The sequence below is a fragment of the Melitaea cinxia genome, chromosome 19 (genome assembly GCF_905220565.1).
Source record: "Melitaea cinxia chromosome 19, ilMelCinx1.1, whole genome shotgun sequence".
In the NCBI taxonomy this organism is placed as follows: Eukaryota; Metazoa; Arthropoda; class Insecta; order Lepidoptera; family Nymphalidae; genus Melitaea; species Melitaea cinxia.
In genome coordinates this window covers 10,240,255-10,252,028 of record NC_059412.1, presented here as the reverse complement: position 1 = coordinate 10,252,028, position 11,774 = coordinate 10,240,255, and the positions used below count along the sequence as shown (strand labels likewise).

The 11,774-nt window shown below is 31.5% G+C and overlaps 1 pseudogene; it reads left to right on the top strand.

The window, feature by feature from the left end:
- The first annotated feature begins 4,252 nt into the window (after positions 1-4,252).
- On the top strand, positions 4,253-7,489 carry LOC123662860 (annotated as a pseudogene).
- Positions 7,490-11,774: the final 4,285 nt, after the last annotated feature.

The following is an 11,774-nucleotide window of genomic DNA, read 5'->3' as shown; positions in this document are numbered from 1 at the left end:
GTTATTGTTCAGTTCACTGAGTTATAAAATAAATAAATTTGTAAATTAAAAGTAGCCTAAGTTACTCCTTATTGCATATTAAAAACAACTATTAACCTCGCCAACATGATCAAATTTAAATTATTTATATCCAAAAAAGGAATGATGATGTTTTTGAAATCTCATAGATGGCGCTGCTTTAAAATTGTCTTGATACTATTTATATTCATTTAATTATGTTTTCCGGCTTAAGTTACTTATATTGCGAAATTTTTAGTGTGAAGCTAGCTTATACCATGGTTATAAACATAATAACAACAACATTCAAATATGCGTCGTTAGATTACACGTTGTTACAGAATGCGTTGAAGAAATAAAGGTTCACTACTCGTTCCCCGTAAATGATAGCGTGATAATATGTAGCCTATATGTTGACCCGACTTCTTAATAATATTCGTGCCAAATTTGAAGTAAATCCATGCAATACCCTTTGAGTTTATCCCGGACATACATACAGACAAATAGTCAAAAATTCTAAAAACTATATTTTTGGCTTCGGTATCGATTGTAGATTATACCCCAAGTATTCTTTAAAAAAAATATTCAATGTACAGTTTTGACTTTCCTACCATTTTATTATATGAAATAGAAGAAGAAGAAGAAGAAATATTTAGATATCATTTAAAACATTACTTTTACCTTCCTTTTTCTTTACTTACTGTTTTTTGTGATATAGATGATATACGATTTAGAAAACATCAACACAAGACGTAATGTGATGTTATAAAGTCTGTTATCATTCTAACGCCGAGTTGCACGAAAAGAAATTAAAATTTAAGTAGTGATTAAACTAATTTAATCGCAAGAATTGTATGAAATTCTTGTGATTAAATTAGTTTAATCTCTACCTCGGCGTATGTCGGCTATCTAACGAAATCACAATTTTACATATTGTACTTAATACCCACCGAAATAGGAGAGTTGAAAAAAAAACCTTCAAATATAATTTTAATGTACTTAAATTATTATAAAAATAAAATTGTCATATCGTCAAGTCAAATCATAGTAATCTAGTTTGATCTAGTCTTATTCTGCTAATTAAATTCTTTATATTTTTAATGCCTCTAATAGCATTAGCAATACAATCAATATCTGTACTAAATATGAATATTTATATAATTAACACCAATACAACGTAACTACTCGAAAAAATAATAAACGAAATACGCATTATTAAAGATGACTCAAGTACCCAACAGATCTCGACCTTTTAATGGACCATTTAATGGATATTACTGGTCACCCAGTGGTCGAATTTCGACCATAATTAATTTAAGTTACAAGTTCGAACATTAAATAATTGTGTTTGCTCGCAAACGAAAAAAAAACCGACTTCAATTACATCGACGAGTAGTACAACGTAGATCGACGAAAAAATAGTCAAGTAACTGCGCGTTATCAAAGATTACTCAAAAATTAGTTATCAGATCTCAATAAAATTTATGTGACCACGTGATAAACACCAGCTTTCGATTAAATTAAAAATTATTAAAATCGGTACACCCAGTAAAAAGTTATTGCGGATTTTCAAGAAGTTCCCTCGATTTCTCTGGGATCCCATCATCAGATCCTGGTTTCCTTATCATGGTACTAAACTTGGGATATTTTCTTTCCAAGAAAAAAAGAATTATCAAAATCGGTATATCCAGTAGAAAGTTATGTGGTATAATACAACGTAGGTCGACGAAAACAGCGTCAAGTAAAAACGCATTATTAGATATAGCTTGAAAAGTAGTTGTTAGATCTCAAATAAATTTAAATGGGACCAATTGGCACACCATCTTTCGATTAAAAGAAAGTTTGTCGAAATCGCTCCACCCAGTCAAAAGTTCTGATGTAACATACATAAAAAAAAAATACAGTCGAATTGAGAACCTCCTCCTTTTTTGGAAGTCGGTTAAAAAAGAGTATATATGCGTGTGTGTTAAATACATGGTAGTGTGGCTACCTATCACATACTAGAGTAGTAACTCAATGAGGCTACCACAGTATTACTACTTACCTGATACCTTTACCTTCTAACCACCTAACTTTATCTTCGAAATACCACTTTACCGTTATAAACTCAAACCATTACCGTTACCAAGAAACGAGAAGCGTTCGTGAAACAGTACACAATATTATCTACTACTTACCTGATACCTTTACCTTTTAACCACTTAACTTTACCGTTACCTTTACCTTCGAAATACCACTTTACCGTCATAAACTCAAACCATTACCATTACCAAGAAACGAGAAGCGTTTGTGAAACAGTAAGTACATAACTGTGAAAAGAGCTGTTTTAATGTTCGTGAAACAAGATTGTAAGCTCTGAAAAAAACTGTTTTATATTCGAGAAACAAGACGTCTTTAGCTCTGGAAAGAACTGTTTGTAAGTAGAATTATCATAGCACGCCATGCAAAAAGCGAATGCCCCAGCAATCACATGCACAGAACTTCACAGAAGTCTTCAAGCCAACTTGCACGTGTTCTTCGCGTGTTTTTTCGCAATGTGTAGTCACGCCGCCGCCGAGTGAAGCATTCGCCAGACGTCCGTTCACCGCGCCGATCGCCGCCGAAAAGAGCGAGCCGTGTTTTTTTTTTAAATGACTGTTACTGTTGGCCCTACCGGCCTTTACAGCGTCACCGCTGAGAGGAGCCGGGTATTATCGACACCGGCCGCGAAGGAAGATGTGGGCCTTTTTAGAGGGCACGGGGGGGACGACGTTCGTACTAAGAGCGTCTTCTAGCGAGATCGCACTCGCACGTCGGCTTAGAACGTCGCCGGAATGGACGAGCCGCGGGAACGTACATAATTATGTCGTATATATTATCGCTCTACGCTACAGCACTTACGATGCGCACGAGTTGCGGCACGCGCGGAAAAAGGGACAGCCACGTGCGAGAAAAAGACGCAGAGCACAAGTAATAAACATTTTCTGATTGGTAATAAAACGGATTATATTATTGGTTTATGAGATTTTTTATTGTAAATACTTTTGTATAAATATTACTATTTTTGTTTAATAAATTCATTCGATCGACACCTTCTGATCAAGACTTTTATTTCAACACATCAGAGTCCCTAAAGTAGTGTAATGTTTTTTTTTTAGTGATATAATATGTTTTATGTAAAATTATCTGCTGTGTGGCTACGGCAGTAAAGAATAGAGCCACACCCTCTCTTCTTGTGGGTGTCGTAAGAGGCGACTAAGGGATAACACAGTTTCACTACCATCTTGAAACTTAGAAAACCGACCGATGGCGGGATAATCATCCAACTGCTGGCTTTAAAATACCTAGCCCGAAGACGGGCAGTAGCGTCTTCGGTGCGACTTCGTGCCCTGCGGTCACCAACCCGCCTGCTCAGCGTGGTGGCTATGGGTAAAACGAATGAGTTCGCGCCATTTTTGGCGCAAACTTGTGAAGGCCTATGTCCAGCAGTGAAGTGAATACCTGTAAGTATGTAATATATTACAGTTCTTTAGCTATTACGTTATTATTTCTTGCACTGTGTTCCCCACTATATGACACTCTCTCTCATGACCATTGGTTGACTGGAAGAGATCTCTTCTAGAGATAAGTCCACCTTTGCCATAAACTTTATGTATAATTTTTCTGTACATTATTTTTAGTGCAATAAAGTATATAATATATAAGTATGTGAAATTTCATACTTCTCCGTCCGCGTGATTTTCGTAAGAAGTGGTACAAAGTTTTTGCTTCATGTATTAATATGTAGAAGATAGATTACAAGCACCGGCTTTCGATTAAAAAAAGAATTGCCAATCAGTACACCCTGTAAATAGTTAATCATTAAAATTAGTACACCCATTAAATAGTTATGATTAATCGTCTACTTTTTGAGTTGGTTAATAATAGCATTTTTAGTCACTCAAAGTATAAAAATGAGTGACACGATTAGACCTTACCTGTATTATATTTGTATTATACTTAACAAGTGATGATCTCATGTTCCTTGAGTTTTGTTCCGAACCCTTGAATTTTGTTGCAAAGAGTTACGCTATATTTTCAAAGTAAATTATGTTAGTTATTTTTTACTGCTTTGTTAATTATTAAACGTTAATTGTACGGAACATAATAATAAAAATAATAGCTTCCAAAGTAACATACATTGTTTGTTTCAGGTGGAATTGCGAAATTTCGTCTTTTTTTCAAAATTGTTCTACAAGAACCCGTTGCAAGCGAAAATTTAAGAAGTAATTCGAATATGCCGCGACAAAGATGTTTGCAGTTGTATCACGGCGCTTACCCTTCCTGACGCTTCTGAAACAAATGATCTCGTTACGATTGTTTCTTATCGTAGTATGTACAAGTTTAATGATATCAGTTATTTGGATACAAATATTAGAAAGGGACAATGTAATAATAGAAACTGAAATTGTGATAAACGAGGCTCTAGAAAATGCTGCACGCGATCATAGGTACGCAGAAGTATACAGAAAAGTGGAAAGATTGCATAAGAATATTAAATACATACTACTATGGACGCCATCTGACTATGCACCGTTTTACTATTTTGGAAAAGGTCAGAGAGCATTTATAGATCAAAATTGTTCAAATATCAATTGTTATGTCACAAGTAATAGGAATTTCTTTGATGGTAATACTACTAAGTTCGACGCAATAGCTTTTAATGGACGAAACATTGGCTCGATGACTAAATCGCAGTTACCAGCAAACCGTTCAAGACATCAAAAATATATATACTTTAATATGGAATCAGCTGATAATTATCCGATTTGCAGTGATATTTTTGATAATTTTTTCAATTGGACTTCGACATATCGGTTAGATTCAGATATACCTTATCCTTATATTCAAATAAGAAATTCTAATGGAGAGGTAGTTGGGCCCAAGAGAGAAATGAAATGGGAAGTTAATAACACTATGGATGATGATACTTTAGAAACAAAGATACAAAACAAGTCTAAGGCGGTTGCTTGGTTTGTGTCACATTGTAAAAGTAGAAGTGGTAGAAGCGAATATGCCAACGAATTGCAAAAAGCGTTACAAAAACTTGGCTTGACATTAGACATATATGGAGCATGTGGACCTCTTAAATGTCCAAAACATAAGAAGAATAGTTGTGATGCTGCTTTAGAAAATGACTACTTTTTCTATCTTTCTTTCGAAAATTCATTTGGAGAAGATTATGTTACGGAGAAGCTGTTAACACCGTTGCAACATTATTCAGTACCCATCGTTTTTGGTGGTGCTAATTATTCCAGGTAAGAAATTTTATTTATATTTGACCGGTTTGATATTTTGTGTTCAATATGAACGTTGAAATACAACAGGAAACTATTACATTAATTGTGGTGAAATATGATGAAGAAGTATACTGTATTAAAAATGCAAATTCTTATTGCCTAAACAAAAAAAAAAAAAAACCAGAACGTTGAAGTCTAAGTGGGGTTTCTTAATAAACGCAGTTTATTTTACAGGTTTCTTCCACCTGGATCATATATTAATGCGCGCGAAATAGCACCTTCAGATTTGGCAAGTGTTATAGCCAACTTCATGACACACAGTAGTATGTACAGTAGACTATTCCGATGGATATCTTCTTACAGTTATCATGATCCGTCCGAAAGAGACAACGTCTGCGCTGTCTGTGAAGCTCTTCACAACAAAGAAATGTTCGAAAGTCACAGTGTTTACAAGAATATAAGAAGTTGGTGGCATCCGAATTACAAAGAAAGGTGTAAAACGTGATAGTTTGTCTCTATTATACGATAAATTTAAACTCACTGCCAAATTTTTAGAATTTTAACTAATCTAATTGTAAGCCATCAAGAGCCGATGCATTCTTGAAACTATCGAGAAATTTTGATTCCGTTTATTAAACCAAATTTATGTTTTTGAGAACTGTAAATGTAGCCATAATTTTTGTTCAAAAGAGATTTTATTTAAAGAGGCTAGGGAACTAATAAAAAATAAGGCTTAATTCTGAATTTTAATGTAACGATAATTTTTGTAATATTAAATATATAGGGTATGCCTATATCTTCATTGTGAAAATTTAGTCAACATAACTATGCTTTACTTTTTTAGCTTTAAATACAAAGATTTAAAAACCAAATGTTTCATATTTAAATTGTACTTAAAGTCTTAAAATGATTTACCGTTAATTTAAAGATACGTTTTTGTAAGTTGTTTATTTTAGTATTTCATACCTACCATTATATAGTGTTTTGTTTAGAGGATATACGTGCGTAAAATTTTTTAGTTAGTCTTCATATCATAGTTTTTTTTTTTGTTTGATGTTGTTTTATCGTTAATTCGTTATCATATCACTTAGCAGATTACGAACTGTGTTAATAATATTAATTTAGTTTCATTTATATACAATTGTATTTTTATATATGCACTTTTTCATATATGCACAAGTGTATTTTTAGATATTTTATCATTAGACCAAAATACAGACGCATGCATATTTTGTAACATCTTAGAAATACAAAAAGTACTGGCTTAGATGAATTGTGATATATAATTTTTACGTAATTTCATATTGTAGGTACTTAAAAAAACGTGTGAATTGACCATTCTGACAGGAAATTAAAATTGTTACAAATTGGGTCAATGTTTCGCTAAACGCCTCAAACGTTTAATTTACATGGACAACCTTTAAACTGAATTGCTGGTAAAGTTTTGTCCATATTATTACATATACATAATTCTGGAGACAGCTTGTCCGTTACTAAATAAACAATTATAAATGTCAGTTTAGATTCATTGTAAATCAGTAGATAAGAAGGCACACAAATTTGTAGTCTGCTAAGGGTTATAAATCTTAATTTTGTATGTCATATTACTAACCACTACTTAACTATAACTTCATAAGGGGCCGTTACTTAATTTTTACTAACAATTTTATTTTTATTAACAATTTTAATCTAGTCCCGTAGAATCATGTGTTAATAGTGACCGTTAGTTATTTTATTTTTATTTTGTGAAGTTCTGTTGATATTTATCGTTTTATCACAATGAGTTTTCTATTTAAACTAAAAACCGAAACAAACTAATTATGTTGGTAATTAAAATTTTACGCGAATAACGCTTACATATGAAACTGAAATAGACTTAAAGATAATACATTCCTTAGAACAACCATGAAGCATAGATATAGCGTGTTATACACTTTATTTACACAGTTGGGTAAGAAGAAAACAAATTTTGCATGTTTAGTTTTAGTCATACTTTAAATAAACGTTTAATTTAACTTTGTATATCAAGCGTAAATATTGTACTTACTGTGTGTGTAAATTTGTTACCAATTGTAAAGATACCTATAATAAGTTGCAATATTTATAACATTTTGTTTATAAGTTAAAATAACTTAAGATAAGTAATAAGATATCAGAGACTACAAACACCCTTTTATATTATCGAATCCCTTGTCATTAAGTAATTAACTATTATATTAAACTAAAGGCTGCAATTCCCAAAGTATTAAAAATGTACTGTAACTGAGGATATAGGTATGTTGCCGCATTTCTAATCCTGTTAGTATTTCTAAATGAAATTACTTTCAAACATTTTGTGAATGCAACGAAACAATAACAAATTATTAATTAGATGAGTAGTTTGACATTGGAAAAAACAAAAATTTGAGAACTTGTATGAATCAAGGTCACCTCGCAAGGTTCTTTAATGTGAGCTATGCCTACGCTAAGCACTATGGTACGTTTCTTTGTCACAACGATTGTTTTTTCTTTGTGTTTAAATATTGTTTTATTTGTTTAAAAAATGTTATCTCTTTTGTAAGACTTGATGTTTCGTAATTTAGTTTAGGCTTACTTACTATATTTTTATTAAAATTTAGTCAGTAATTTGTTTTTAAATAGTATTCTGGAGTAACATTTTTAAGTGTTAAAATAAGTATGTATTATGTAGTAATATAAGTGTGCTGTGAAATATATTTAGCATAAGAATATTGGGTTGTAATGTGGGCCAAAGATAAATAATTATTTCACCTGACTGCAAAAATAAATGAACAATCTTTTCAAAACAGAGCACATCCATCAAATTAAATATTTAATTATTTTCATAACTAATTTCTGGAATAAATTTAATCTTTTTTAGTTTGTCGAACTTAAAGAAATTAAGTAATTTTAGAACTACGGATTAATGAATTAATTGTATATGTTTACACGAGTATTTTTTAATGATACTATTTAGAGTTAATCCCTTTGTTTTGTGGGAAACAAATCGTCGGCCTAATTATTTTAACTTATTATAAACTATTATAGAATGCAATTTGTAATAAAAATTGTTATATTATGTTCTTCTCGAAGCACATACTTAGCCCTGAATTCTATGTTATCGTGCATTAAAGGCAGATCTTAATTTTTTATTAGTCTTATCGCTAAACAGCGATCTAAATACGGATTTGAAATTGTGAATGTATGTATTTAATATATTATGTGTGTATCAAAAATTCTATTGAGGTTGTTATCTCAACCATTTCCGTCAATCTCTTTCCTTTTTTCCTTTTTGTAATTGACAAAATAATCTGTGTTATATTGACACTATAGTGTATAGTATATTTTAGTTAATGCCATTAAGGGCCTGTTTCACCGGTTACCGTTAACGCTACTCGACATATTACTAAGGTATTCATTCATCAGATAAAAGACTAGGATATATTGTTTTTTTTTTTCATTATTGAATTCATATTTCTAGTCGCAATTGTGAATCTAAAATTTGTAATATCTTAGTTAAGGCAAAACAGGTTATCTGTTTAAATCTATTCGTAACATTTACAGGATAAATATTAATCACAGCCGGTAAAACTGGCCCCGATTGTAATTACCTACTGTTAGATTAGAATGTTAAAAATATGGTCAAAACAACCATCAGATCAGCATTTGCACAAATATAGTGCTTATTGTTAGTAGATTCAGCTTTGGCATTAAAATTGATTACTTTCTGAGTTAAAATTTTGATATTTAGGCTGACGAAATGTAAAGTGGAGTAAACGAACACTGACTGCGGTATGGTAATCGAAGCTGCATTGATCTCATTTTTGGTATGACTCAATATGTAGTAATTGTTCTAAGAATGTGTTGAGGCATAACACTGGGCAAAGTTGTGGACTACCAATGATCAAAATTCAAGTATTTTTTTCCGATGTTATTTTACATTGTGTAATGAAACGGTAATTAATATATACACACTAACCGATGACAAGATTTTTGACAATAGGTTTCTTTATTTTAATATTAGTGGCAACTACATTGATACACACCAATGGATGTATCTAAATAAAAATTAATAAAAACATAAAACTACAGATGCTACGTTAAGATGAATAAATCGAACATAATATGGAAGTATACATTAACATTATAAGTCGGTGAAAACGATAAAGTTAAATGAGTCTTAGATAGTAATACTACCCCATCGACTCGACTTTGCTCGTTGTAAATGGTTATTTTAGGAATGAACAGAATTATGTTAACCAATGAGAAGTTAAACAAAATTAAGAAAAGCTTAAAATGTATAAACAAGATTATCGCTGTCTACATAAAAGCAAAATTAGTTATGTTTAGTATTAAAAATAATAAACTAAAAATGGTTGCGTTCCAATTTTACAAATATTTATAATTATAAAAATCAACAAAACTTTTTTGTTATTTAAATATTTGAAACTTACATTTTTATAAGTAAACTAATTAATTTTACAATATTTTACAAAATTTGTCATTATGGCTAATCAATGACTGTGGTGTTATGTGTAAGCTAGTCTTAACATGTATTTCAAAACATATTTTTACTTCCTAATCGTTTACCGTTAGATGTTAAACAGACTAGTCTTGTTGTAACTAAATGTAATTCAGTATATATGTATAAGTATAGAAATTCAAACCCTCGCATTTATTCTTAACCTTAGCAAGCCGCGAATGCGATAGCATTCAGTGTTCAATGCTCCTTAGTATAATTAACTGCGCCTGTTTCACCGGTAGCTGATAATACTATCTGACTTATAACAACATCCAACAGATAAAAGTTTAAGAAATAATTTTCATTATTACCTATAACATATTTTAACTATTAAAATTTTCTATTTGCAATCTGAATTCAAAAGCTTTCGTGAAACAGGCCCTAAAGATTTATTTTTTTAACGTCCTACTAATAAAGCCTATCAGTAACATATCTGTGAGATAAATTTTATCAGCAAACGGTAAAACAGTGATGGGATAAATTTTTTATATATAACATGTAACCTCTTAAAGCCTTATCTTGTTGATATCTGTATAAGTATTTGTGATGTGAACGATATGAGTGTTAATAATAATAATTCTAATCTATTATTTATTTATTTTTTTGTAAATAAACATAACTTTTTTTATACAACTAGGTTGGCAACCAAGCGATGGTATGCGATTACCGTAGTTCAGAGATGCAACATAAGAAGCATCGCAAGCGCGTTGCCGACCCTACTCTAATTTCCCCAGGAGCTTTGGTCACCTTACTCACCATAGAAATACAACACTTCTTGAAAACAGTATTATTTAGCTGTGATCTTGAGAGCTGGTCCAGATATTGAGCAGAATCCTGCTGTACCCTACCCTAGTTATGTGAACAATCTTTATACAATGTGTATATAGACTGCTCACATGTAATTCCCCGACCTTTTTTGTTTTTTTTTTAAACATTAGTAGTTGTAAAAGTTGAAGTTAATCATAGAGATGACTTATTTTTTATGTTTTATATGTAAAACGAGACATTTCCATGTTTGTTTTTGGGTGTGTCGAGTTCTTGATGTTTCGGCACTATTAAAAGCGAGACAGGACAGCAAAGAACAGTAAGTAAAGAAATATTAAGGTAAAAGTAATGCTTTAAATGATATCTAAATGTTTCTACAATAATAAAGTAATATTTCAAAGGATGAAATGAAAATATTAATGGTATATTTCTTTTATTCTATTTAAAAATCTTTGAAGGGTAACCTTACCTAACCTGAAATTACCTTGAAATAAGAATATGAAGAAAATTATGTCACGCTTAACATATTAACTAAATAATAACTGACGTGTTCAAACGCTTCATGGTATGGGAGAACGGTTTTAGTTTTATGTATTTAGATTACATAAGAGTCCTCATCAGACGTTTATGATGACGAATGAGAGAGATCAATCTCCATGCTCTTTGACTTGCGATGGGAAACCTCAAAGCATAGCCTCAAAGCCAAACTATCACAGACTATTAACACTATATTATAGTGGTGCAAATGCAAATATCTGTACCGAACAGGAATCGAACCCATGATAATCAACATAAATAGAACTTCCTTCGGACTATGGATCCTAAGGAATAGAAGATGTTCGTGTACAGAATTTGGTTTTCACCTTAAATGACGGAACAAGTTTTGGACCAAATTGTCAAATGCATTTGATATACGTCATCTATACAAATAAATAAAATTGGAGCTTCTGTTTGTAATATTAAAATAACCGCCTTTTACTAAATAAATATGGCTGTTTACACGGTACATATACCAAAATAACATTTTTTACAATTTTTGCTTGTCTGTCTGTCGGCTCGTTTGTTCCGGCTAATCTGCTGTGGTGCAGTGCTGCAGTGATGCTGTGCTGCAGTGCTATAGTGAATGAAATGAAATGAAATGAAAATGAAATGAAATGAAAAAAATTATTTCGTCATAAGGTAATATAAACACTTAACGAAAGTCAAAATAATGTCATTTACAAACATAAAAATAC